The sequence below is a fragment of the Ambystoma mexicanum genome, chromosome 3p, assembly GCF_040938575.1.
Source record: "Ambystoma mexicanum isolate Mex_15411 chromosome 3p, UKY_AmexF1_1, whole genome shotgun sequence".
NCBI classification, from domain to species: domain Eukaryota; kingdom Metazoa; phylum Chordata; class Amphibia; order Caudata; family Ambystomatidae; genus Ambystoma; species Ambystoma mexicanum.
In genome coordinates this window covers 12,241,646-12,269,333 of record NC_090925.1, presented here as the reverse complement: position 1 = coordinate 12,269,333, position 27,688 = coordinate 12,241,646, and the positions used below count along the sequence as shown (strand labels likewise).

Sequence of the window (27,688 nt, the reverse complement as noted above, 5' to 3'; positions counted from 1 at the left end):
GGCATGCCGTGAACCGGAGTGGATCCCAAGAAATGCGGACAGGCAAATAACGGCCTCCTGAAGCCCAAAAAGTACCTTACCGGCATAGAGTAAATACCGGCATCTCAGAGAAGGTGTTAAGAACCCTGAGCAGGGTTATCAAGAGCCACAGGTGCACACAATCAGCACAGGTGGAGGCAATGGAGTCTGGCACAGCACAAAAGGAGCACACCCACACACCACACCCCCTCCCACACCAAGATGATACCAATAGTAGTAGCATTCCTGGAGCTGGAGGCCCTGCTTGCAAGGCAGCAACAACAACAACAACCACAGCCCCCACCACAGAGGATACACAGGAGGAGAAGGAGGTTGAGACAGGCCCAGCATGCCCCACCAATGCAGCCACCGTTACCACGTCGGCAGCCCCCAATCCCTCGCATCAGAGCCAGTCCTTTCAACCTAACACCAGAGCAGATCCACACCCTGTACCGGCATGACCGTGACACCATCACCACCATAGTGGACCTGATACATGACGACATAGTCAGCCTCATAGAAATATGCACTGCCATCCCCCCTCTACTGAAAGTAGTGTCTGTGCTCCACTTCCTTGCCACAGGCACCTACCAGCACACAGTGGGGCACATGCATGGCATATCACAATCCTTATTTTCCCGGATACTGAACCAAGTGCTGGATGCCCTACTCAAGCACACAAGTGACTACATATCCCTACCACGGACTCCCCAGGAGATACTTGATACAAAAGTTGCCTTCCATGCACTGGCAGGCATGCCAAATTGTATAGGTGCCCTCGACTGCACCCACATGGAGTTGGTGGTCCTGCATGCCATGAAGGTGGCGTATTGCAATCGCAAGCAATACCACTCCATCAACGTGCAGATGGTATGCAACGCGAGCAAGATCATCACACATTGCTGTGCCCGATATCCAGGATCAACTCATGACTCTTTGGTCCTGCGGAACTCCACGCTACCACCCTATATGGAGGGACATGCTGGACGACGTGCCTGGCTGCTTGGTGAGTTGCCTGACTGGCCCATGGCAGTGCATCGGGGTCATGAGGTGGGTGCCTGCATACTCCAGCTGGGTGGGAAGGGGGGAGATGCATACTCCACCTGGGTGGAAATGTTGATGCCAGTGCACAATGTGCACCTCACCGAACACTGTGCCCCAGAGCCAGTGAAACGGCACATGACTACCGAATCCCACAGTGATGAAGTAAGGCCGACACCTAACACCACATGACTAACAGGTGACCAGGCCACATCCCACAACACATGCACCACTCATCTGAGGCCCTCACACACCATAAGGGCATCTATCACTATGCACTGCATATGCACTATGTTGCTGCTTCCAGCATATCACCACACCGGAGAGTCATCCCTGGGAGTGCATTGAACTGAGCCCAACGGGGATACCACACTGTGTCACTGGTACTGCACACCCATAGGAGTGCTGTAAGTCACCATAGTACGGATCAGTGCAGAATGACGAATATGCTACTGACTACAGCCAACACTCCCTACTACCAATTCTCACAGAACACAGCACTTCAAGGATCTTACCCCAAGACTGCTGCATGCATATACGATGCATGTTCTACAAGATATGAGTGCACACCATAAACCATCTTGAAGATGCTACCCTCTCCATCATTTCATTGCACAGGACACATATCGGGGCTAGGAATGGGGTCAATGCATACAGGGACATGTGCGTATGGGCAGAAATCACCTGCTGCCATGTAAGACTAGTTCAGTTGTCCACCATGAATGTACAAACACTTACCTTCATTCCCTTCTCATGCAGGTGATGGTGGCTATCCCTTGACGATGTGGCTCATGACCCCTGTCTGAAACCCACAAACAGGCACGAGGAGGCCTACAATCATTCCCATACCTGTACACGTGTGGTGATTAAGCAGGCCTTTGACCTGTTGAAGGCACGATTTCGTTGCCTCAGCCGGTCGGGTGGGGTACCCAACTACAGCCATGAGAAGGTGTCCAAGATCCCCATGGCATGTGTAATGCTGCACAATATGTGCATCCGTTGGAATGTGCCCCTGTCCCCTGACATGGGACTGCTTCCACCAGATGATGATGAAGGGTAGGAGGAGGAAGAAGGGGCAGGACAGCATCATGGTGCCCATGCACAGGAGGGAAATGCCGTGTGGCAAGCATTGAGTGGGCAATATTACTGACACACAAGTCAGCAGAGGGTGTCATGACATGAGGACATAGGGCACTGGTTGTGGGGATACATGTGCACCATGCACTGTCAGACATCAAAAGACACATGCGCAATGATGAATGTCCACACTGGTTTAGCTTTGCAACACAAACGGTGTATTGAAATTGAAAATGCCTAAGTGAATAACAAATCCTCCACCAGCCCACCCCCTTCCCCTCCCCCCCAACTTCCCCAGACACACTCACCCCCAACTTCCCCACACACCCTCACCCCCGTCCCCCCCAACTCCCCAACACTAGTCCCATGGTGTCCATGTAGGCCACATGTGGCTGGTGGGCAAGTTACTCCGCGCTCCTGGGGCCAGGGGGAGCCATGTCCCGGCGGCGCTGGGAACGGAGTGACCGACGCAGTGGGCTCGTCCGTGTAGAGTTACTGGTCGACGGGGTGTCCTCATGCTCAACCTATTGTGAAGGACGTGCAGCCTCCAGGGCATCGGCCCTTAATTCCGCCCGCCACTCCTCCCTGCCCAGCCGATTGTCCTGCATCAGCTCGGTGATGAGGGCGGTGAGCTGCGCTGCACGCTGCACATCAGCCGATGGTGAGTCATCCCTGCAGGGGATTGTGCTGCCATGACCTGGCAGGGCTTCGCCTGGGGGACTGGGCACAGGATTGGCTTGTCCCTGTGATGGTCCACGGCACATTGGCCAGGTGTGTCTGGCTCGCCCGAGTCGCTGCATGAGACCTGTGGGTAGGTGCTGGCCTCTGGGGAGTGGACGACTGAATATGTGTCCTCCTCTGCCGCTCCACAGGTGGAAAAGGGGCTGTCAACAGATTCCAGGGGGGCCGTGGCTGCCACCTCCCCAGCAACGCTTGACTCCTCCGACCTTGGCGTTGCCGATGTTCCTGGCGCCAATGCTGGGAGGGGTGGGGGTAGTGCACCCTCCATGGGCCTTGCAAGAGCCGGTGTTGCGCTTCCAGGTGTGCTCTTCCTGGCTGGGATGCGGCAGACCCTGCCTTTGCCCCTGGAGGTGGTGAAACAGCTGGTCTCGTGGTCCTCGCTGTCATGCTCACTGCCTGTGGGGGTAGAAGAGAGGGACGGCATGAGTGATGATTTGGAAGCCAACTTTCATACATGGCTACATTCAGATATTCAGTCATTTGGGGGTTATGGGCATTTGGGTATGTAATGGCACTACATGCAATTTATGGGTGGGATATCCATGCAGGTGTCAGTGTCACTCATGTTGGCCAGGTACTGTGCTGTCTGACTAGCACACTGTCCACAACAGCTGCCCAGTGTGCCTCATTGGATGGGCCACTTCGTGCAGTATGTGTAATGTGCGTTAAGCCCTTGCACTTGGAACTTGGTTGGGTCGCAGTTGCTTCGGCATGAATTTAAGGGGGGGGGACACCATGCCGTGACTCCTTGGCCAGGCCTTTCAAGTGTATATCATGGCATTGGCAGTGTTGACTTTGGACACTCACCTCCATCAGCGGACGACGGTGCCCCACAATCCAAGTTGCCGACCCCTTCAATTGATTCTTGGCCGATCAAGCCGGCACACGTCTCCTCCCATGGCATAATTTTCATGGGGGAACTTGGGCCCCCTCCAGTCTCCTGGGCCTGGCTGCGGTTTGCAGAGAGGATGCTCCGCACCCTCAGCCGCAGGTCGTCCCACCGCTTGCGGCAGTCCTTGCGGGTGCGGGGGGTGCTGCCGACTGCGCTCACCCTCTGGGCCACTAGTACCCAGATGATGTTCTTCCTGAGCACCGGTTCTCTCCGCATGTCTCCGCTGAAGATGATGTCGGCATGCTCCCCGAGGGTGTCCACCATGATCTGCAATTCATCGGGGCTGAAGCGCTGCTTGCGGAGCCGGTCTGCTCCCTTCTTGGGTGCTTTTGACATTCCTGGTGCTTCTGTTGTGCTTTTCCAAGGTTCACAATGGTCCCAAGGGTCATGCCTGGCAAGGATGGCAATAAATTGTGTTTTTAAAGATGGCCGCCGCGCTCCTTCCCGTTCATGTGCGATAACGATATTTCCTGTTCTGCTATTTAGCGGTGGCCGTAATTTACGGCCACCGCTATTGACGCTTTACTCTATGGCGGTAGTGTTAGGTACGGTGCGCTTCATGCCGGTGAGGGCTTTATGGGGCCCTTTTGCGGCAGGGTGCTAGGTACTTTACTGGCATGGCACAAAGCTTGTGCCGGCAAAGTCGTAATAGGCCGCTTTTATCGGTCTATTACCAGCTCGGACACAGTATTTGCTCCATGCCAGTAATGACTTGTACTTACCTCCAAACTCGGAATGAGGGCTATATGACTTTTGATGACAATTCTGGTCCTGTAGCAGCAGGAGCCTGATTGGCACTCAGGGGCCAGATTTTGATGTGCCCATGGAAGATGGCTGGCGGCTGTCTGGGGCACTTACCATTGTTGGGACCCAAGTTGTTAGGGCTTCAGATGGAAGAACCAATGCAAAAACCTGCATTTATCCTATTAAGCAACCAGCCCGTAATCAATAATCATCCCTGAAGACCAGCAGGGAATGCTTACACTTTCCAGTGCAGATGGGCCTTACGAGGAAGGGCTGTGGCTGAGGATCCCTATTCAGATGGATCCCAGTTTCCTTCAGTCCAATCGTTTGTGCCCCAGGTCCATCAGCAGGATGGGAAAGCTGGACTACCCTCTTTGTCTGAAACATGGTTGTAGACTGAGTGGACACCTTCTCCCCCAGAATAGTCTATTTAAGCTGTGGGTGTCCTCAGTAAAGGGCAGCCACGTTTTTATCTAATTTTGGAAGGCTTGGGGTTTCACCCTTATTTTGAAGGGTAATCAAGACATGGGCCCCTTGCCGTCGGTGTCTAAAGAGGCACAGCTTCACCTCGCTGACGATGTATCATTGGAATTGATAGTTTCCCTCATCAAATATGGGGGGGGCAGGACTGCAATTTTTATACAGATTTCCAGGTGCATTCTTCTGGGCCACACCCTTCCCAATCTAAGAGTTAATAGAGCCAGGAACCAGTATACATGAAATCCAGAACTTCCCACACTTCAAACCATTCCTTTGGGTTTATTTGGAAAATACTGGAATCTGAGATAATTTTGAAATGGAGTTTTTGTTTCGGGATGATGGGAAAACCAAATGGATACGAAGATGCGGAGGTAGCAATAATCTGGCTGCCACTGGGTCGATTATATGTTAGACAACAGAAAATATCTCAGTTTCAACTCCTGGGCACAGTTCAGAGTCTTCATATTTATTGTGAATACTGTCAGGGTCAGAAAAGTGAGGTGGACAACTTTTAGATGATCTCAAACTTTGCCATTTTATTAGTATAAGTGTCATTAAACGCCTCACTATCCCTACTCCGACGAGGATTTCGCTGCCTATCAAAACTAAAGGGAAACACTAAACACGGGTTATCTAGCCCTCACACTTAAAAATCAAATACATAAAGAAATATATAGCAATTCACAATGACATCAGCAACGGTATTCACAGTCTTTCCTGGTAACCTGGGCGAACTATCCTTCCCCAAATTTCAAGGTAACGTCAGTTAAAATGTTCAACAAAAAGAAACCAGGAAATCCAGATTTTTATAAAGCCTCAATTCAGTTCTTGGTTCCTTCAATGAGTCTGAATAGGTTTGTTAACCCAGAAAAACATATTCTTGCTGGAATAAAGACTTTCCACGTCATCAAATAGCATCAGTGTTATTTCCAGCCAAGATGCTTTGCCACAACTTAGAAATGTCCAAAAAGAAACACCACAGTTCCCTGTTAGATTCAAATGGACAACTTCTGGTAAGGTTAATGAAACACAACTTCTGCTCAACACTTAGTAAATCTTAGTAAATCACAGTTTGGATCTTTTTCAGGATGACTTCACAGCACTTCTACTTTCATCCAAGCAACTCACGGCTTTCAGATACTTCTACAAGAGTCACCTTGAGGGTCTAATATTCTGCCTCATAGTATTCCACCTCAATTGTGCTAGTATTAAATCCACTGACAACCAAACCACCACCACAGCTTCAGTACTTTGTGTCTTTAAACAGTTTTCCAGATAATACACAAATCACTTTAGGTACTTCAACACCTTCAAGTAAGCAAGGCACTCTTCCTCTGAATATCCTCTTTTCAGAGGGGCAGCCTCCTTGCCACGGTTTGTCTATCTGCAACAATGCAACCCACAATTGCCTTTAGGATACACGTCTCTCTTCTTCCTATTGGCTTTGGCAATATAGGTTGTGTCAGCTTCTAATGAATAATTGCAAGCAGCAAGTTTCCCTTCCCCAACCTTGCCTTTATCTCTCTGTATTCGGTCAGCCAGAATAATTCACTCAGAAGCCTTGTTGCCACTGTCTCTTTGTTTCAGGTAATGCTTGCACACTCTTGGCTTGGGCAATGCTGATTTTCTGTTAGGGTTATGACAATACATGCACCATTTCTTGGCTTTGAGGAAGGCTGGTTTCACTCTTGATTGGGGAGACACGTTACTCACTCTTGGCTTGGGCAATGCTTGCTCTTTCCAACTTGTAGAAATATGTTCAAATGCTTGGCTTCTATTGTTAAAGTTGTTTAATTGCTTTAGTAAAGATTCAGAGGTCACTATTTCTCTCAGAATCTTTAATAGACACACGCAGCCACTCCTTTATATGTGTTCCACAAAATTAAAGTTCAAGAATAAAGATTCACTGTGTTTCTTTCTTACGCAAGTGATCACCTTATATGTAAGTCCGACATTTCAAATGCCTCATTGTTTGTCAATCAACAGTCAGCATCACATTGCATTTCTCACGTCCAAGTGATTGTTTAAGGATACTGTTGCCAGCAGTGTTTGCACAAGCAATTAGAATTACAATTAAATTCGGTAATACTCACCAGCTTCTGTATTCCTTTTCTTTGCATGTTGCAGGGCGTCTGCCAATTCTGGCTTCTATTTAGACCTACAGCCTTCATTGTGGAGGGTGTCTCTGGTCCGGCCACGTAATTAAGGCGCCCTCCTCGCTCCTGAGAACCCTGGCCAGTCTCTGCTACACTTCCTGCTGAGCAATCTCTGCATTTAGGTTCAAATGGGGAAAAGCAGTTTTACTTTCTGCCTTCTGCTGCGCAACCACTGCACTTCAGAATTTGGGGGAACAAGACCCTTACGGGATAAGCAGTTGAAATCTGCTGGTTCAGAGTCCCAGCGTCCCTTCGGCTCTCCCACTTCTGCCTGGATTGTCAACACTGTGCTTTCTTCCTTCTACCTCTGCTATGGCTGCATACACTCCAGCCACAGTTTCCTCTCCTTCTAATGCCTAAACATGAGGGGGGCTTTTAAGCCTCCCAGCCTTTTTCAGGTGTGGGCTGACAGGATTAATTGCCCGACTACTGCTACAGCATAGCTCTTCAGTCCTCTTCCTCATCCCAGTAATTCTGGGACTATGGGACTTGTAGTCCCCTAATAACAAAATAAGGGTTTTCTTGTAAATTTCTTAATTTTAAGGGTACAGTCCTTTCCCTTAAAAGTATTTAAGAACAAATTATCAGAATTCCTTGATAAAGAGGAAGGCAGTTTTTTTAAGTCAGCATTTATAGATTCCTTTTCACTGTACCTTTGGGAGTACAAGAGATCGTTATTCTTATAGGTCTTAAAAGGTCTTTCTTTCCTTGGGGTTTTTAAAGGCATTATATTGGCAGGGCCCACATCCAACAGTTTAATAAGTAGTTCAAATACATCACGGCGACAATATGTCATTACATGTTATGACAACTTTGCAAGCCCCTCCCTTTTTAAGGATACATACTGCATCTCATCCCTTGGAATCTCCTCACCATCCTGGGGCTCGTCTCCTTCCAGGTGTTCCTCCCGCAGTACATAACCTCGAGGGTCAGGATCGGGAAGCGTCTACCTTTCCCTCGCCACCTGGGAGGAGACTTTAGGCAGGGGTTTTAGGGAGGGATCCATAGGATTCATCACAATACCCAGAACTGGTATCTCGGTTTGCGGGTCAGTTTATTCACGGCTTGTCGGCCCTGAAGCAAACAATCTTTGAGGGACCCTTGTTCTTTCTGTATGATCTATATATGCTTCTGGGCTGTTAGTACCACTCCATCTGAAGGGACTAGGGTGGTAACATACAGAGTTACAAGGTATGCGATCCAAATCCAAATAAAAAGGGAGGGGTGGTTGCTGCGTGAACAGAGTTTTTATACTCAGCGAGGCGGGAATATTTGACCCATTATTTTTCTTGCCTGGAGAAATAACACCAGAGATATTGTTCAAAGATCTCATTTGTACGCTGCACAAGCCCATCACTTTGGGGCGGTATCCTGACAAGGGGTGTACTTTGACCTTCAAAATATTATGGATTGCCCACAAAAGAAGCAGGACTGATCTGATCTTACAAACCCCGGTAATCCATGGATCCAGAGCAGTGTTTCAGAAATCCGATGCTAAACTCACTGCTGAGGGTTTTTAAGTAGGACTTGGAATTGAGCCTGTCTGGTGAAAAAGTCTACCAGCACATTGGTTATTTAAGCGAAGGGGCAAATGTCCATCATTAAGTCAATAATGTATGCTGCCATGGTCGAGGGGGAACTGGCATAGGTTGAGAAGGCCCAGTGGGAGATTGGCGAGGAGATTTGGATTGGGTGCTGTTGTCACGACTCGCTCCCTTCGCTCCCGTTCCCACCACTTGGGGGCATGATTTGGGGTTTATTCCCTACTGGACTTTTCCTCCGAACCTTATGCTACAGTGCTGTGATGAATTGGGAGCGCTAAATCCCTATTTTCCAAGCTACTTCCCTTCCGGATCCATTCCAGGTTTTTGGCAGCCAGCATGCTTCTTTAACCAAATGACTATGCTTCCCAGAATGCCTGGCCCACTGCTCCACCTCCACCCTTGCAGGACAAGGTTGGGTGGAGGATAGGTAACAGCTGTGGCTGCAGGTGCAGCAATCAGCACACCTGAGGCGTGTGCTCGTTAAGCAGCTTTAAAAGCCTCAGTCTTACTTCAGTCCAGCGCTGGTCATCGTTTGCAGTGTTCCTGTTGTGACTAGTCCCTTGTTCCTTGCCTTTGTACCTAGTTCCTAGTTCCTGTTTTCTTGTTCCTCCGCCCTGAATCTCGGATTCATGCGCTAATTGATTTCTGCTCCCTTGATTCCCTTTTTGTCTTCCTCTGTTTGCAGGCAGCATTTCTCAGTGATTTCCCCTTTTAGATGCAGCCCAGTTTGTCTGTGTTCTATATTTCTTTGACTCTGTCCTTTGCTGCTGTAAACCCGTATGCCTTAGCCTTCCTCTTAGATTAGCTTCCTGTCTTTTCCTTGGAGGGGTAGGGAGAAGTTTGCATTGGGTATTTCGTTTTTCCCTGCTCCTGATCCTTACTTTCTATTGGGATCCATTCCATGTTTTCCATTGCACTTCTACATTTATTTCCCATTTGATTATTAGGTGTGGTGTGCGGTTGTAGCTAGCTCCTGTGTGAATGCTTATGTTTTCCTCACTAATTTGTAATCACTATTCCAACTTAGGTATTTAGTTTCCCTCCCATTGCTGTTCTAGCCTTTCTGGGTCCCAGTTTCATCAACAGGATTCGTGGGCTAGCTGACATTCAAGAGGTTTATCTCGTCCTCGTGAGTACAGTTCTTTAGTTCCCTTATTTAATACCATCAAGAGTGTTAGTTCACAGATCCTGTCATTGCTTGCCCTCCACGTGGGTTTAGCGCTGTCAGTACCTGTAACAGCAATTGGGGGTAAGGCGCTTGCCGACTTTCCTCGCGGTCAGGTGCTTACCCCACATCCCTTTCCATATATTGGTTTTGTTGTCACACTCTATTTGCACTCCTGGGTTCTAGCATACATGAGTCGTTGTTCCTGTGTGCACGTAGTTTAATTCGAAGCTATTCACTGTGTGATTTAGTGCACATTTCCCTTGCCATATTCGCTGCCTTTGTACTCGCCTGACTAATCCTGATAGCTGTTAAGACAGTTATTGTACCACCTTCTACTGAGGGTGCTACAACCACTTACTCTAGTGGGAAGACTAACGAACCCGACAAGAAAGGGAAGACAACCCGTTTTAATGTCTATATATAGGCACTCCACCAGAAATGAGGGCCCAACATACAATAAAGGGGAAGGGGGCGACGAGAACCAGGGAACCATGAAACCTAATACGTAAGTCATTGCCTGTTAGGAAAGATTTTCTTTCCGTTACGTTTCTCCCATAGACTCCGATAGGAAACCGTTTCTTTTGGCTTTGTTTTGCTTGTTGACCTCACTTTGTGGAGGCAAGTAAATACTCTGCTTTACCTTCCTTGCTTGTTGCTGTGTCTTATGGGGAAACAGATCCGTCCATAAGGCTATCAGTCCTAGGAGACTCTCTCCCCCTTAGTGGAGTTCTTGAATGGCTAAAGTTGCACACAGCACCTTACAGTGAAGTGCAGTTCGGATACGTTGTACCCTTAGAACGTTTCCTTTTGTAACTTTGTTGTTATAAATGGAATGTGTCCAGGATAAGCTGGTGGCAGGGGATATCTTTCTAACATGCGTTATATGTTTTACTTGTACACTTTTTCATTTGGCCGCATAATGCCATTAAGAGTACCATATACTGTAAAATGGCAGTGCCACAAGATCTTTGCCTGTCCCTTGGCCAGCTTCTTGCTTTCTAGGGTCCTGAATTGCCGTATATGGAATGAAATTTGCCCAGGAAAGCTACTGCTTTCCCAGGCAAAGTGGCGGTCTATGTGTGTGGCTGGATGTGGGGGCTGGGACTGTCTGGCCCCAGTCCCCATCCGACCCCCTGATTGTTTTTTGCTGGGAAGATTGTGTGGCCAGTGGCTCTATATGATTGGATAACTACTGCCAGTTTGAATGGTGCAGATCCTTCCCATCAGTGGACTTGGGCTCACTTCCAGTCGAAATCTTGGCTAAAAGGAGGACTCCTGCAGCCATTCGACAGATCACCAATGGAGCTAAGACACCTACGAAGAAGTGGACAGTTGCAGCGGAATAGCATTGCCTCCGGCCCAATGCGGTGAAGCCGGGCTCCTATGTCCTGAACCCAAGAACCCCCTTGTTGGTGCTTCAACCCCTGGACCAGTGGGAACAATTCTTAGCGCTTCAGCACTCTGGACTGTCCAGCTCTCTCCTGGGCTATCTCGCTGCAACCGTCGCTGTTCTGAGTGCATGCTTGGGGCTTCGAGGGTCTTCAACTTGTGCTACAGGACACATGCTGCCACACTTTTAGCCCTCTAGTTCCAACGCCTGACTATGTTGACTGCCGTTGCAGTCAATCTTCTTAGCTCCCTGGAGGTCTCTTGCTCTGCAGAATTCTTAATTCTTTTGTGGAAACGGTGACCAGCTGGACAGTCTCTGCCACTGAAATACATATACCACAACCAACCGAAACTAAATCCTATGTCCGAAACATACCACTGCGCCCACAACCCGTATGTGTCTCTTTCGACCAGACATATCACAGAAGGACATATCCCCAGTGGAATTCGGAACCTCTGAAGTGGTCTTTGGGAAAATCGGAGTAAGGGGGATGAATTAACATGCCTGTTCCACCATTCCCGCCCCATCCATGCCTCCATAGGGTTAAAGAGGCGTAAAGTCCTGGCTCTAGCTCTCTTGCCTGACTCAGGAAGGTGGTGGTCTAGTCTAGGATCCCATCCTAAGCTTTCTTTAGTGTAGTGGGACAGAGAGAGCTACTTACCTGACCCTTTCCTGACTTTTGTAACTCTGAAACGCAACCACTGGCATCATCTATTTCAATAGTAAACCTACCTGAAAAGTACATCTTTTGGACCCGATGACTTTACGGCACTAGCCCCAAACCATCTCAGGGCTAGACTCGCAAAGTAATAGGGAACTATTCTAGTATTGCTCTTAGTGTTTCTACTGTGTTTTCTGAATCTGATTACTTGCCGGTATTGGACCAGTTTTTAATCAAACCTTTTCCATCTTTTCACAAGAGTGAATATGACATACATTACTTATAGTAATCGTATTTCTGATGCTTGTATCTGCTTAGATTCACATGCTATGCATATAGTCCGACATCCAGTGGAAATCGCAGAGTATTGCATCTTTTTTTCGAAGATCGAAAAGGGACGTCGACATGGCCATGACTAAGACTATCCCTAGCATGATGTGTAGTGTAGCCAAAACCCTTCACGCGTTGAGATCCCACAGGTTGTTTTTGTACCGTGAGGGAGCCTTTCAGAGGCGTGAGTAAAGAAGAAAGTAGGTGTAAGATGTCTATGTTCCTTCTACTCCAAGAGGGGAGGAAAGGTGGGTGCATGTGAATCTAAGCAGAAACAACCATCAGCAATACAATTACGTTAAGTAATGTCTGTCTTCTGATGTTTGTGAATCGACTAGAAAGCAGTACTGTAGATGGTGGTGGGATGTGTGAAAGAACAGTAGCAAAGAGATATCTTAGTAATGCTTGTCCCACCTGAGAATCAGACTTAAGAGTTTGTGTCTAAGCAGTAGTGTTGGGTGAAAGTATGAACAGAACTCCAGGTTGCTGCTTTGCAAATGGAATCTAGAGGAACATTTGCAATGAATGCTATGGTAGCCCCTGTGCCCCGAGTAGAGTGAGCGCTAGGTGTAAAGGGAAGATCTCTCTTGGCAAGAGGGTAAGACAGATTGAGGAAATTTACAATTCATTTGGAAATGGCCGATTTAGAGACAGGGCCTCTTCTCTACCAGCTGCCACAGAGACAAAGAATTGGTTTGTCTTTCTCAGGGACCTAGTCTTTTCAAGGTATTATATTACTGCCCTCCTCACATCTATTGTAAGGAGGCTTCTTTCTGCCAAGTTAGTGGGGTTTTGAAAGAAAGTGGGAAGTTCGTTCAATTGGTTCACAAAGAACTGTGAGATGAATTTAGGCGCAAAACATGGGTGTGTGTGCAAAACCACCTTGTCTTTGTGAATAGTCACAAATGGGTCCAGAACTGAAAGGGCTGCTGTTCACTAACTCTCCTTATCGAGGTGATTGCCACTAAAAGGCAGTCTTATAGGTGAGGGCTTTACAGGGCTTGGGTTCAAAAGGAGGTCCCATTAATTGTATTTATTGTGCATTTGTAAGGCACTTATACATCAAGTAAACTGTGTTTCAAAGCGTCCACAGGACAACAGGGAGGGAACATGGGAATGAAAAGCAAATATAACAATAAAAGAGAGGCGTACCTACTCTGCCTTGTGAACATTCAGAACGGGCAAGTGCAGAGAGGGAGGGATGAGGTAGTGGGGGTCGGGGGTAAGTGCTAGGTGTATCAAGAGGGAAGTGCTAGAGGGTGAGCAGCTGTATGTGCATACCCTAGTGGTCAGCCGTTAATAAATAAGTGCAGGCCTATGGTAGCATAGGAAAGTGGGTTCAAAGCAAAGTGCTGCGAGGGGCGGAGGCTGTAGGCAATTGGGTGTGGGCAGCCAGAACCCAGGAGGACACATAAGGGCCCTGGTCACCAATCTCAGCAACTGTGAGATTTAGCACAGGAGGGAGGCGGGGTAGGAGGAGGTTAAAGGGAAAGTCTTGAGGAGCTTCCAGAATTTGAGGAGATCCGGCTCAAGACGAAAAGGAAGAGGGAGGCTGTTCCATAGGAAGGAGCCAGCTGATGAAAGAGATTGGCCACCAGCTTGCAAAGCACTTAACACGCAGAGAGTTGGTGCCAGAGGAACGTAAAGATCTGGAGGGAGAGTATTTAGTCAGAGAAAGTTGTAGATTTTGTTGTCCCGGGTCCCAGACAGCCTTGTGGATGATGCAGAGCGATTTGAATTTGATCCTTGCAACAACCGGGAGGCAGTGGAGAGTTTCTAGGGCTGGAGAGATGCAGTCCCTGGGCTTGAGGCCGAAGATAAGTCTTGCAGCCCTATTCTGGATTAGCTGTAGGGGTCATAGCGAAGAAGAGGGTAGATTAACGGAGAGGCTATTGCAGTAGTCGAGCCTAGAGAGAACCAGAGCTCTAGAGATATTGAGTTTCTGGGGGAAAGTGAGGAAAGGGAGAATTCCCTTGATGAGGTGGAGTTGAAAGTGGGACTTCTTGGCAAGGTCCTGAATTTGAGGGATGAAGGAGAGAGAGGAATCAAAGATGACTCCAAGGTTTCTGGCTTCAGATGAAGGAGAAGGGGGAGAGCCCATAGAAGATGGCCAGAGTGAGGGACAGAGAGAGGGAGCAGGAGTTCCAATTGGAAGGAGCTCAGCCTTGCTGGCATTGAGGCAGAGATCAGTGGAAGTACACCAGGACTGGATGGCAGATAGGCAGTCAGGAATGAAGGAGGCAGAGAGGAGAGGGTCAGATGGAAGTTTGAACAACAGTTGTGTATCATCTGCATAACACTGGAAGTTTGGAGAGAAGGTCGGAAATGAGGTGTGCATGCGCAGCAAGGTGGTTGTTAAAGAGCCAGGGAGAAAGGTGTGCAAGCACCACAGGTGGAGATGGAGGTGGGGGAGGAGAAAGAGCCCAGAGTAACCTGGGACGGACGGTCAATGCTAAAGGAGGTCAGCCAGTCCAGTGCCCGCTCCGAGATACCTAGGGTATCGTGGAGTCATTTTATGAGGATGGAGTGGTTGACTGTATCGAATGCAGAGGAGAGATCAAATAGAATGAGAAAAGCTGGAGAGTTAGTCAAGAGATGGGAACAATTTCTCACGGGTGTTCAGAAGAGCAGTTTCCCTGCCTCTGGATGCTCGGAATCCAGATTGATGGTCATGGAGGCAACCAACAAGTTCAGTGTGCTGGGTCAGTTGGGGCAAGACCAGCTTCAAGAGTTTCCCAATGAAGGGGGTGATAGATATGGGGCAGTAGTTGCCTGGACAAGACTGGTATGCAGAAGGTTTTTTCAGGAGGGCGCTGCACAAATGAGTCCTTGGGGGAGGAGGTGGAAGATCCAGTAGCAAAAGAGTGAAATCAGCGAATGCCTAGCAAGGGAGCCAATGTTGCTCTTAATGGTTCTGGAGGAGCAGGGGGACACCTGTTTGGAGGAGCCCTTCATGAAGCTGACAACTCTGGTGACCTCATCAGGTGTGACAGGAGAGAAGCAACAGAGAAAGGCAGAGGGAGGATATAGTAGGCAAGGGGGTAGGGGCCGGGGAGAGGGACGCAAGGGTGCTCAGGATGTCCTGAGTTTTTGCAGTGAAGTGTGTGGCTAGTGCGTTGCAAAGGGCCTTGGAGGGAAGAGATGAGGATGAGACTGCAGAGGGGTTGGCCAGTTCCCTGCAGATTTTAAAGAGTTCAGCCATATTGTTTGGATGCACCAGAGACGCAAACCTGGATGTGGGCCCTTTTCTTGATGTGGGTAGAGAGTCTGTATTGCCTTTGGATCAGGCGACAGGCCACTTTGTCAGAGGGCGAGTCTGAGGTCTGCCACTTCCGTTCTGCAGCTCTGCACTTGCGTTTCAGGACTGCAAGTTTGGAGTCGTACCAGGTGTTACGCTTAGAGGCGTGTTTCAGGTGCATCCTCATGACTGGGGCAAGAATGTCAAGGGTATTGGTGAGGGCCAAGTGGAGGTTGCTGAGAGCAAAGTCAGAGGTAGTGTCTGGAGTGGTGAGAGAGGGCGGGGGGGTTGAAGGTAAATGGGAAGGCAGCAACTGACACTCATTTCATCAGAGGGATGTTCGTGAACCAGGATGGCATGGCGGGGTGGGGGGCGGTCAGAGGGCCGAGAGAACCCAGGTGAGAGGAGAGTGGTCTGACTAGGAGAGTGGGGTGATGAGACGGGGGTACGGGGAAGAGTGAAAGGTCTGTGTGGATGAAGGCATCGAGTGTGTCCATCCGAGTAGGTAGGATCAGAAGGAACAATGAAATGGAGAGGGAGAGTGAGGTGCAGAGGTCATGGAAGAGTGAATGTGTGAGGACAACATTCAGGTCCCATCAGGGAGTTGGGTTGGAAATAGGAAGTGATGTTGTTTAACCCCTTCCATAAAGGCCTTAATGACAGGAATCTTCCACGATGAAACTTTGCTCTGGGATAGGGTATACGCAGAGAGAGCGGCCATGTGGCCCTTTAGAGAATCGAAAACAAGTCCTGAGTCCAATAGGTGTGTTAGGTACAGGACAATGGGCCTCATTACGAGTGTGGAGGTAGCCATGCTGTTTTAGCGGCTTGGCTATGCCCAAACCGGGTACCGGGTTCAGGTCCCGAAAATAGGTTGTTACCGGGCCATTCCGACCTTGGAGGGCCCGGTAATTCCCTTTCGCGGGACCGGGAACCGGTACGTCCCAATTCTGATTTGAGCCATCATAGGGCTCAATGGGAATGGGGAGGATGCTAACAACGGGGCCGTTAATGATGGGTCCGTTGTTAGCCTCCTGGACTGCTAGCAGGTCCCGCTCTGCACGTCTGGTCTGGCCAGGTGTCCAGAGTGGGACCCGCTGCAGACCTCGTAATGAGGCGGCCTGGAATGAACGGTGCCGGTCCCTTACCGGCACCGTTCATTCCGCGGCCGCCTATGTTGTAATGATGCCCAATGTCTTTGGGGGAGCCGTCAATGGGATTGACATTCTTACCATTGCACCAGATAACAAAGCGTTTCCATTTATTGGAATAGCAATGCCCGGTGTTGGGGTTTCATGCTTCCCTGAGTATGCCCATACATCTCTGAGGGAGTTGGAGGTGACCAAACAATGATTTCAGGAGTCAAACTGCTAAGTTGAATGTGTGTGTGTGCAGGGGTGCAGCGTTTCCTCTTGGTCTTGCGATAGCATGTTGTACGGGCATGACGGTTTGCTGCGGGTGGGGGAGAGACTGTCAACCTCATGAGGTGGGAGAACCATGGCTGCTGGGCCCACAAGGGCGCCACTAGGATCATTGTGACTGGTTCCTGGTGCATCTTGTGCACTTCCTAGAGCACTTCAGTGGGTACCTGGAGGCGTAATCTGGGCATTGGGCTATCTCCAGAGTCGTGAACAGGTCGATGTCTGGAAAATCCCACTCTGCAAAGACGTAGAGTAGAATGTGTTCTTGCAAGCGCCATGCGTGCTGTACGGGTTAGGGTTAGGGTAGAATGTGTTCTTGCAAGCGCCACTCGTGCTCTACGGGTTAGGGTAGAATGTGTTCTTGCAAGCCCCACGCGTGCTCTATGGATTAGGGTTAGGGTAGAATGTGTTCTTGCAAGCGCCACGCGTGCTCTACGGGTTAGGGTTAGAGTAGAATGTGTTCTTGCAAGCGCCACTCGTGCTCTACGGGTTAGGGTAGAATGTGTTCTTGCAAGCGCCATTCGTGCTCTAAGGGTTAGGGTTAGGGTAGAATGTGTTCTTGCAAGCGCCACTTGTGCTCTACGGGTTAGGGTTAGAGTAGAATGTGTTCTTGCAAGCACCACGCGTGCTCTACGGGTTAGGGTAGAATGTATTCTTGCAAGCACCACTCGTGCTCTACGGGTTAGGGTAGAATGTGTTCTTGCAAGCGCCACACGTGCTCTAAGGGTAGGTCGAAGTCTTGGCTGAGCATGTCTGACAGATGATTGGGTTCCCCTGGAACATGTTGTGGTAGAAGGAGTATGTCGCGTTTGAGTGCCCATTTCTGGGATAGCTTGGATAGCCCTAGAGAATGAGTGCCCCCCTGTTTTTCCAGGTAGTACATGGCCGTGGTGCTGTATGTAAGGATGAGAACTGTTTTCCACTGAAGGTGGGCCTGGAAGGCTTTCAGTGCATTGAACACTGCAAGCAGTTCCAACAGATTGATGTGATTGGATTCTACTGAAGGGGACCATACACCGTGCGTTGTCTCTGAAGGAGGTGAGCGCCCCACCCCGACAGAGATGCATCCGTGGTGAGAGTGGCTTCTACTGCAGGGATGGTGAAGGTTTTCCCCTGCAGACGGTTTTCCATTGCCCACCACTGCAGAGACTGAACGAGGGCTGTCAAGGCAACCACTAGATCGTCCCACTAGCCGCTGGCCTGACACGATTGGCTCGAGAGCCACTCAAGTGTAGGGCGCATGCGCAAACGAGCCTGCGGAACTAGGAAGATGCAGGCTGGCTTGGCTGACTTCTTTCCTATCCGATCGACCCTCCCAGGTACAACTGGGGACCTTCCTTTCCTCTATCTCTACCTGTGGTATTCCCAGCAGACTAACCTCTCTCCCTGGCTTTTCAAACAATACCTGGCACTTCCTGCCCACCGCATTGCAGCTCTCTGCCCCAACTTTCAGTGCTATGCGGATGACACCCAACTCATTTTCAGGCTCCTTCCGCCACCTCGTCTCCTTCTCTCATCTCTGACTGTCTGTCTGCTTTCCAGGAGTGGTGGGCCGCCAATGATCTCTGCCTTAATGCCAGTAAGACCGAGATTCTCCTCATCAGCACACTGGCCCCCTCCTTTACTGTCACTATCTGGCCGGCCTCTCTTGGCCGCCCTCCTGCTCCCACCTGTGAGGCTAAAAACCTCAGGGTCACCTTCGGCTCCACACTCTCCTTCTCTCCTCACATCTCTGACATCTCTAAGAAGTCACACTACCAGCTGCACTTCCTCAGAGGTATTCTTCCTTTCCTCTCCTTCCCCCAGAAGCTCACTGTCTCCAGAGCTCTGGTTCTTCCTAGGCTAGATTACTGCAACAGCCTCTTTCTTAATCTACCTGCCTCTACTCTCCGCCATCTGCAACTCATCCAAAACAGGACTGCAAGACTTGTCCTTGGCCTCAAGCCCAGGGATTGGATCTCTCCAGGACTGAAATCTCTGCACTGGCTCCCAGTGGTGGCGAGGATTAAGTTCAAAACATTGTCCACAAGGTCTTCTGGGGATTGAGGCCTCAATACCTTCAACTCTCTCTTCCTAAATATCTTCCTTCTCAAGCTCTTCGCTCATCCACCTCCAACTCCCTCAGAGTCAGTTGCTTCTCCAAGAAATGAGTTGGTGGTAGATCTCTTTCTTCGGCTGGGGCCTCCCTACCTTTCTGAAACTTGAGGAGAACTATCTGCGGTTCCGGAAACACCTCAAGACCTTCCTCTTTGCTTCTGCCTTCTCTCCTCCTCTCGCCTGCTGATCTCCTGACTGAAACTGTAACTGCAATGGTTACCTGGGTACCCTCTGCTCTTGGGCCCAGGTCCTCTCCCCGCCAGTTGCATACCTGCACTGCCCCCCTTGCAACCCTTGCACTCGGGGACTGTTTCTGTACCCATACAGCCCCCAACCAGCACTTTACACTTGATGTCTGCACTTACCCTTGCACTCGCCACCTGCACTTTCATTTATTGTCTTATTTAGGTTACTGTCTATCTTATGCACTGTACTGCCCCCTCCCCTGCACTTGCACAATCTCAATGTCACCTGGCCTAGTAAGATCGTTGTCTTTGTCCTCCCTCTGTTCCCCCTCCCTTGCCTCGTCGCACCTTAACACACTTGTGTATAGGTGCGTTATAAATGCTTATCATATCAGGAAGCCATCATCCCCAGCAGCCGCATGGCCTTGCGAGCGGTTACACGCTGACTGGCTACATAATGAGGGATCTGGAGCAGCATGTTTCGAACCCTCTCGTTGGAGGGGAAAACGAGCCTGTCTTCTGTCCGAATCAGGGTCCCAGAAACTGTTTCACTTGGCAGAGGGTGAGACTTGAATTCATCTCGTTGATAGAGAAACCTAGATTGAATAGGAGATCTACTGTCTTCTGGGTATTTCCCAGGCATGTTTCGTAGGAGTCTCTGATTACGGGCAAGTCGTTGAGGTAAGGGTACACGGGCTGGACTGCCTGTGCAGGTGAGCCGTTGCTACTGCTGGTGCCTTTGTAAACAACCTCAGGGCTGAGGCAATGCCGAAGTGGAGAACGTCTAACTGATACAGGACATGCACTATCTTGAACCAGAGGTAATAACTGTGCGCTGGCAACATTGAAATTTGAAAGTATGCATTTTTCATGTCCAATGTGGCAATGTAATCCCCCTGCCGCAGCAACAGGATTACTTCCTGAAGAGTTGTCATCCTAAATTTCTGAGGTTAAACATACTTTTTTCAGGACGCAGATCTTAAACAGGGAGAATGGTTAGATCATTTTTGGGTATAAGGATGTACATTGAATAAATACCCTTGTTAACATAGAGATGAGGGACAACTTCGATGGCACCTTTTTCTAGCAGGACTGGACCTCGTCTAACAGGATGTGCAGATGGTCCGATGACAGTCGTCTACTCCCGGGTGGATGGAGAAATTTGATGCAGTACCCGTGGGCGACTGTCTTGAGTAACCACTGATCTGATGTGATGTGATCCTTCCCACACGTGGGAAAAAGATGTTACACGTCCTACGACCAGGGAAGTCACTTGGAGGCCGGGGAGTCCCTGGAAGCAGAGTTTCTTCCTCTGTCTTTGTCCGGAGGTCCAGTTGGAGCCCCCCAAACCGTAATGTCCCTGGGAAGAGTAGGAGACAGACTTGCCCGTGTAAGGGCCGGATGGTGTTGAAGTTGCCTTCCTGGACGAAGGGATTGGTCGAGATTTGAATGAGCGTTTTTAAAGCCTTGGTGGTCTCCAGAGCCTAATCAACTGCTTCTCCAAAAAAAAGGTTGGCTTTCTCTACCGGCTTGTTGAAAAGGGAGGCTTAGTCTCTGGGTTTAAAATCTGAATTATTGAGCCAGGCATGGCATTTGAGAAGGTTCTCCTGGCCAAGGACACACCATGCAGTTTCGGCAGAGTCCAAGGTCTTTTTTTTTTTTTGAAGTAATCTTTATCAGCATTTAATATTTTCTCCCAACAAACATGTTTACAACAAAACACAATTCTCATTAGTCACCATCAATTTACAACACCCCTTCCCACCAGTCTGCCCCCCTCCCCTACAACTGACGTTACTCATGGCTGGGTACATTATACACTGAGTTAGGAGCTAATGAGGAGTCCATTCCAAGTCTTTGGATCCATCTGATTTTCACTCAGGCTTATTTTACAAGGTTCAAGTGAGTGTTGCCATGAGGTGAAAACGACATCCATTTCCAGCCCGCCAGCTGTTGCCCTACACCCCCTTACCCTCCCACGAGGCTAGGAGTACCTTCAACCTTGCCATCCAAAATCCACATTCTTCCTGAAATAGCCCAACTTATCATTCACAAGTGCTGTAAATGTTTGCATTGTTAACATATCTTGGAGTTTCTTCTCCCAACCTAATTTTGTCGGGAGATATTCCCCTTTCCATCTATGGCAGCCCGCAGCATCGTTTCCTGGGGTCTGGCCAATCTAAATTCCAGTCTATCAGTGGTCGGGAGGCCCAAGAGTATCTGGAGGGGGCCCCACTCAATGGATTCCCCAGTGGTTTCTTTAATGCAGCTTAAGAACTCCATCCAAAACAGTTGGACTTTTGGTCAACCCCATCACATATGGGAAAAAGTACATATCTGGCGCCACCGTCTAAGACATCTGGGGAGGGCTGGGGGAACATCTTAGACAATCTGAGAGGGTCCCTATACCAACCCTAGGAGGAGCTTAAAGTTGTGTTTCATCGTGGCCGAGGACAGGTTCCCGTGGTAGGCTATCTTGTATATCCCCCGATATTCCCCTGCCTGCAAGGTCTTTACATGTCTTTTTAAATGTTTGTCTCCCCTCCATGTCTGCCGTAATTAGCACTTAGTAAAGCTGTGAGCATCCCTTTCCTGCTTGTGGCCGAGTTCAGGGTTTTCTCAAAGGACGTGAGGTGCCTCAATAGAAAGCCTTTCCATTTGGGTTCAGTGATGATCCCCTTCAGTCTTAAGTAGTCAAAAATTGGAATGTTTGTGTTAGGCATGTCATTCCGTAAAGCTTCTATAGAATTAAAGATCCCCTGATGAAAGAGCTGGCCTGCCGCTTAAGCACCCGCCTGACCATTGTTAGGAGTATTTAAAGTTCTGCTCGTCAAGGCATATTTGTGGAGCCCAGACTGAGGACAGAGACGAGGGCCAGGTAGAAAGAGCCGCTGGTGCTTTACCTCTCCGCCATGTAGCCCACAGTACTTCTAGGGTTGGGTGGGATATCTCTGTGTGATGCCCATGGGTAATCTCTCACTTTCCTGGGATGAGCCTTGAGATCCTCTAAGAAGGACCAGTAGGTTCCCTGGTCTTTCCTCATGTGTTCAAACATAACCCTCAGCTGAGACTCTCGGTAGTATTCCTAAAAGTCGGGGAGACCAAAACCACCCTGATCCCTGGGGAGGTTTAGCATACATTTTTTAATTCTCGCTATTTTATTTCCCAGATGAACCTGGCCAGAGCCCCGTTAAGATCCCTGAAGAAGTCATCTGGGATGACCATCGGGAGTGAGATAAACAGGTAGAGAAGGCGAGGCAAGACATTCATTTTCACGGAGGTCATTTGTCCATACCATGACAGAACTAGTGGCTCCCTCCTTTTCAGGTCAGCCTTAATAGTCACCAAGGTGGGGGGGTTGATGGGGATGGAATTGGACGCAAATAAACATGATTGATCCCTAGTGAGATTAGTATCTAATACTTTGTCTTTCAATTTTCATTCCACATAACCTCGCTGCTTGTTCTAAAGCTGGGCAGCTCTTACCCGTCGGCATCACCCTGGATTTGCCTGCATTTATCCTAAGCCCTGAAAATACTCCAAATTGCAAGATCTGGGACCCCAGTTCAGGAAGGGAGGTACGTAAATGGACAGGTAGACTAACATATTGTCAGCAAAAAGTGATAGTTTGAATTCTGTTCCCCCTCGAGTTATCCCATTAATCTTTGGGTTGTGTAAGGAAGGCATGGTATCAAAGTAAGAGACACAAGTGATCACAGTTCAAGGGTTTTTATTTGAACTTTACCAAGGGTGTGAAAAACGCCTATCTAAATCTAAATCTAGGATGGGAGCAAGCTACGACCATCAAATGATAATAATGCAGTCGTAGTGGAGTCTCGTCAAATAAAAAAGGCATATACTAGAAACCTATTGCCAATCCTTACCGCTAAATTATAGTTAAATAGTGTGGGGTAATACTCACAAAAAGAAATTAGTGTTCACAAAATGATAAGTCAGGATGTTCAGGCCGTTGGCCTCCCTTCCCCACGTTTTTAGCACGGGACACAGCGGTTCACTTGAGCTTAACACACTCTTGGGCTCAAACCAATTTCAGTTCGTAGGAAATCAAAGTCTTTCGAATATGCACAGGATTTAGCTTGACCCGCTGTAGGACCACTTCGATTTCACGGTTCAATAATTTCTCACACGCTCAGTTGGGTACCAAACAGAGACCTTCAAGTGAGCGCCCACGTGGCACCGGACCACTCTTCATCTGGTACCAATCTTGGTTTCATAAAGCAATTATTCACATGCGAGTCATCATTCCTCATACAATGTCCTCGTACAATGTTGCCGCATGCAACCTTCAGCGTAACACAGTCCGGTCTGCTATCAGTCTCTGACTCACCGGCTGTGCTTTGTTGTCGGAGCCAAGGACAGTACCACAGTGGCAATTGCTTCTCCACGCCTTGGCTATCAATACGGGAGGGCCCTGTGTATCTTCTACACACACTGCACCGTTGTTCAGCTGCAATTCCCGGTCTTCTGTTTCTTTTTCTTGAGGCCTCTTGAAAGTTGTGTTTTTTCTCTGAAAAGGTTAAGGCTAGTTCCCTCGTTGCCACCCTCTCTGGTCTTGCCACCTTCCTCCTCAATTTAAACTGCCATCTTGGAATTGCTGCTTCCTTGTGCATTTTGCCTTGCTCAGGGTGTGTTGTCGTGCTACGCCTTTTATACCTGTGGAGAAGTGTAATGGATGTCAGGTGTGTGTAATTATCAGTAATTGCCTGACTTTGCATGACCCATTTGTTGTGACATGTCAGGTATACGGCTCTGGTGTTAGTCCATTGTCGCTCACAGTGAACTGTCCACGAGAAAGTGGTCATGTTAGAAAAGGGGGTTGCGGGGTAGTTGAGTTCCCAGGTATCCTACCTGGTAGGATGGGGTAAAAGGTGTCATTGGGAAGGGGGTACCGCGTCTCACCCTCCGGTGCCCCACTTCCACTCGCATAGGACCCCCCATCCAGGTGATCCTCCCGCACTGGTCCACCCCCAGGACTGGTTCCAATAGCGATGGCCAAGTCCTGGCCACCTGTATGACAGATCCCCGGGGATTAGCAGGTGAGAGACCTTCAGGTTTCTTACAATTGGTTCTAATGGAGATGGCCAAGGGCTCCATTGCTAGGGCGTATAACAATGGGGAGAAGGGACAACCTTGTCGGGTGCCTCTGGTCAGTCCCAATAGGGCAGACAACCTCCCATTAACCTGTACGTAAGATGAGGAGGCTTCGTATAAGGCAGCAACCCAGCTTCTAAAGTTCACTCCCAATCCCATTTTCTTCAACACTTCCATCATATATCGCCATTCCACTCGGTCAAAGGCTTTCTCAGAGTCGATGGTAACAAGACCCAGTTCACCACTCTCCTATCCTATCCAGTGCATTAAATATAGTTTTCCTAATATTATCAGTACATGGGTCTACCCTTAATGAAGCCAACTTGGTCCCCATGGATTGGGGATGATAGCACATTTTCCAGTCTATTTCCCCGAGTGTTTTGCTAGGATTCTAATGTCTACATTTAATAGGCATATAGGCCTATACGAAGAACAAAGTGCAGGATTTCTACCTTCCTTGGGGATTACTACAATAATCACTCCCATCATTGTTTCTGAATGGTATCCACCTGCCAGGACCACATTAACCACTCGAGTCAGGGAAGGGGCTAGGAGCGATCTATGTCCCCAACCAGTGAATGATAGGCCCCGTACATCATATTCTCGTATCTGTGCACTACAAACTGGTTTCTTTCTCATGTAATCCCCTGAACAAGTTGTCAGTACTTGATACCCACTAAAACAACAGCTTTGAACTTTCAACTCCTCCAACTTCCCCCCTCCCTGCTCCCACCAAACCCACCCCCCACTCCAAGCGTCCAGACTAGGTCGGTCATAAAAATAGACCACCGCCTGAACCACCAGCACGCTCCAAACGTACACCCTGTCTTCATACTTCCAGATAACGTCTCGGCCCCCCACCCCTTGTGTATGGTCAAAGGCAGAACACAACCTTGAATTCGAACAGTAAATGCAGTGTAGCCCCACCTAATAACTGTATAAATGAAGTAAACCCCCGGCTTCAATCAGTTTGCCTTTCCTCAGTCCAAACAGGATCAATTTCTCGCATCCCCCAAAGGTCTCCTTACTTGTAAAAGGTCCTCCCCGACCCTTCCTGTGCCAGAAAACCCTTTCCACCTGCTTTTGCTGCTATGAGTAGCCAATCACAGGGAGGGGACATCTTTGATGTTATGGCCGATGGTTCTCAAGGTATGGTTGGACAGGGACCGGATGTTAATTGAAATGGCACCACCTCTGGCGACCCCCACCCCCTCATGCAAAAGTCAAGGAGATTTAGTTTTTCTGAACTTGTGGGAACCTGGAATTCAATGCTTGTTTGACTGTTTAATGCACCACATGTCCTCCTTTGGCTGACCTTCCCTCTCACCAAGCCTCCTCGCCTTGTCCCCCACCAATTATTCAGTGACTGCGTATATCATCCTTGGTGATGACCTGGTATTTGTATCCATCTGCCTCGAATGAAATCGAAAAGGGGAAACCCCAATTGTAGTGGATGCCCTTCTCAGCTAGCCATTTGGACAGTGGCGCGCACAGACTGCGCCTCGTTAGAGTATAGGATGATAAGTCTTGAAAGACAGTGATCTTAGCCTCTCCTTCGGTTACCGGGCCCTTCTGACGAGCTTTGTCCAAAATTCTCATCTCAGGATAGTGGTGAAAGCGAGCAAGCACCTATCTCGGACCTCTGGCTGCCCCGCCCACTCCCTGGGCTCTGTCAATGTTCGGCTCGACTGTCAAATCGTCACCCGACAGGGCATTTGCCACTTCATGAATTGCTCTCCTGAGGTCCCTTTCTGTCTCACCTTACCTTTCCGGAATCCCAAAGAAGCGAAGGTTGCTTCTCCTCTCCCTGTTTTCGAAGTCGTCCATCTTCAACATAATTTCCGACTCTGTCCAGTTCCAATAGTCTTATGTCCATCTGTGACTCTAATGTGTCTAAGGAGGATTCTTTTCCACTTGTTGTAGCCTATCATCCATGTTGTCCACTTGTTGGATCAACCTGTCCAGCTTTCCACCTAGATCTGCTCTCATACCTCTTATTTCCTCCATTAGTGAAGCTTTGTCTTTTTTACTGGACATTTGGTCGCTAGCTTCTGTTGCCATGGCGTTGTCGTTTTTCGGATTCGAAGGGGGCAGGGAGCGTAAGTAGTTAAATTGTTGCAGAGTGGATCACCAGTCCATATGTGGCCGGGTAGTCTGTATTCCCCAACGGGGAGGCAAAGACAGATCGAAAGGCTATGGGGACCCCAGGGTTTCTGCCCTCAGTGGGATCGATGGTGTTGAGGGGCTGCTGCTGCCCACCTCTGCCAAGCTCAGTTGTCTGTCTACTATTCGAAGTGCCCCCAAGGCAGTCGACTCTCCGTGGCCCGGCACCTCATTCCCTACTGAACACCCTCTTCATTCACCAGCTAGATCAAGGGGTTAGGACCCAGGGAGTCGGCCCAGAGTCCGCTTTTCCGTTGTCGCCAGTCGCTCCATGGGGTCTTAAGTCCGGGGGTCTTAATGTTGTCCTCTGGGCTCAAGTGGATGTTCCACCATCCCTCCGCCGTCCAGGCGTCAATGCGCACTCCCTTTTCGTCCCTCTGGCGCTTTCAAGTGGCAGGTCCTCATGTGATGTGCCGAGGCGCGCACAGGCCCCTCTTCGAGCTTAGGGGGCCCACACCTAACCACTGGCCTCCTGCGCCGACCCTGGTCTTACTCGACAGGGCAGCCGCCTTCCCCTTCAGGGTGCATTGAGTCAGGGACCTTCTTCACCAGGCCACTTTCTCAGCAGTGTCCAATCAGCTCTCTTGGGTAATCAATTAATCCCTCTCTGGGTCCGCTCCACAAGGGGCACCACAGGCCACCACCGGGGGGGTGGGTCTCCAGCGCCCTGCTCCTCCGCTCCTGCACCCTCGTCTCTCCCCTCTCTGCCACCCTTGTCGCATGTGAGGTGTAGCACTTCAGAGGTGCTTCCAGCTCTGCCCCTCACCCGGCCTCACCAGTGATTCCTCCTTTTGGGGGGTTATAGCTTCATCCCCCACCTCCTGCAGTGCCTGCACAGGTCTCCTGTGGTTCACCTCTCGCATTCTGCTGCTCCTTTATGCTGCTTCCTTTTCCGCCAAAGCTGTCAGCGCGGCTAACTCAGCCACCCGACTTCGGATCCACACCAAACCTGGGGCTGGAGGTGCCCCAGGCACACTTCTCCTGAGGGCAATCTTCCATACTGCCCTGGGCGGTGGGGAGGGTAAAGGGAGGACTCAGTATACCTTTGCGTTCCGGGCTCAGGAGCTGACGCAACGATCAGCTATTCGCCATGCGTCCCCTGGGAGCTTCCCCATGGTATTTTTAAGAATATTCTGGGTGACTTGCCGTCCTTCCGCAACCATGGCCAAATGGCGGATGCGAGCAGGTTCTGGGACTTCTTGGAGGCCCTCTTGGACAAGACCCCACTGA

The 27,688-nt window shown here is 49.4% G+C and overlaps 1 protein-coding gene across 1 annotated transcript in view; it reads right to left on the bottom strand.

Annotated features, from left to right (window-relative positions):
- LOC138580072 (gastrula zinc finger protein XlCGF26.1-like) overlaps window positions 1-27,688 on the bottom strand; it is a 392,628-nt gene that overhangs the window by 241,020 nt on the left and 123,920 nt on the right. The window lies entirely within an intron of this gene.